This window comes from Empidonax traillii, unplaced genomic scaffold (assembly GCF_003031625.1).
Source record: "Empidonax traillii isolate 1590-97213 ecotype Southwest subspecies unplaced genomic scaffold, ASM303162v1 scaffold1868:size53829, whole genome shotgun sequence".
Taxonomy (NCBI): Eukaryota; Metazoa; Chordata; class Aves; order Passeriformes; family Tyrannidae; genus Empidonax; species Empidonax traillii.
The window spans coordinates 44,539-45,835 of record NW_020957061.1 but is presented as its reverse complement, the minus strand read 5'-3'; positions in this window follow the sequence as shown (position 1 = coordinate 45,835).

Below are 1,297 nucleotides of genomic sequence, written 5' to 3'. Positions count from 1 at the left end.
CTGCTGCATCCAAAGGGACTCCGGGGTGGGGGGAGGGGGAGGTGACAGCCGGGATCAGGGAATCCCCGAGGGATTTTCTGGGAATTTCCACACTCAGGGATGTGGGGAGAACGTTTTGGAGCTGGAGGGGGGCTGATGGTGAAGGTTTTGAAGCTCCCAAACCCCCCTCCAGGCTTTGCTTCCCCACCCCCGGGGCATCACCCAGAGCCCACCGAGGGGTCCTTGCCCTGCCCATGTCCCCCCACTCGGGGGAGAAAAAGCAGCTTTAAAATGGTCGTTCTTAAGAGTTGCTCCTCACATGCACACACACTTTACATTTTGTATTTTTGAGAAGTCTGGATTTAACTGGAGACACTATAACAATTCATATTTACATCCTGACCTGCTGGATGGTTTGATTAAACAGCCCCTGAGGCAGCTGAACAGCGAGGTGGGAAGGAGTTCCAAGAGCAGGCTGCTAGTAAGTTGATTTTTGTGGCTTTTTTTTTTCCCCCCTGGATACCACAAATTGATAATTGAACAGCATTTTAAATGATTTATTTATTATTTCATGGCTATGCACATTAAAACACCTGCATGGATGTTTTAAATCCACATTAAAACACCAGTGTGGATGTTTTAAATCAACATTAAAAACATCCGTGTGGATGTTTTAAATCCACATGAAAAATATCCGTGTGGATGTTTTAAATCCACGTGAAAAACATTCGTGTGGATCTTTTAAATCCACGTGAAAAACATCTGTGTGGATCTTTTAAATCCACATTAAAACACCCAGAATCTGTCAGCAGAGATAGGAAAAAGAAATAATAATTGAAACAAAGCAAAAAGTATAAAAATAATAAAAATTACACATGGTCACCACATTATTAATAATTGTAATGAAAAGAAAGATTAAAAAAAAAAAAAAAGAGAGAGAGAGAAATAAAAGCCAAGAGGTTTTATGCTCAGCACACACTGAGCAATGCCCAGCTGGGATGTCCCAGGTGGTGACATGGTGACATCCCAGGGGTCTGGACCACAAACCAGATTTATTTATATAAATACATATCTAGGATTTATTGTGAAAATGATTAAGGACAAGTATCTCAATCAGAATTATTTACTGCCCAGCAGAGGAGCTGTGACAAGCACTGTAATATAGTGCACTGGGAAGCACCAATTCCCAAGAAGGGACAATGTCAGGAGACCCTGCCCTTAAAATCTGGGACACTCAGGTGTGTCCAGGCTGTGCCAGCCCAGCAGCTCTGGAGAAGTTCTCAGTGGTCTGACTTGTTTGTTCCTTCATTTCCAGGTA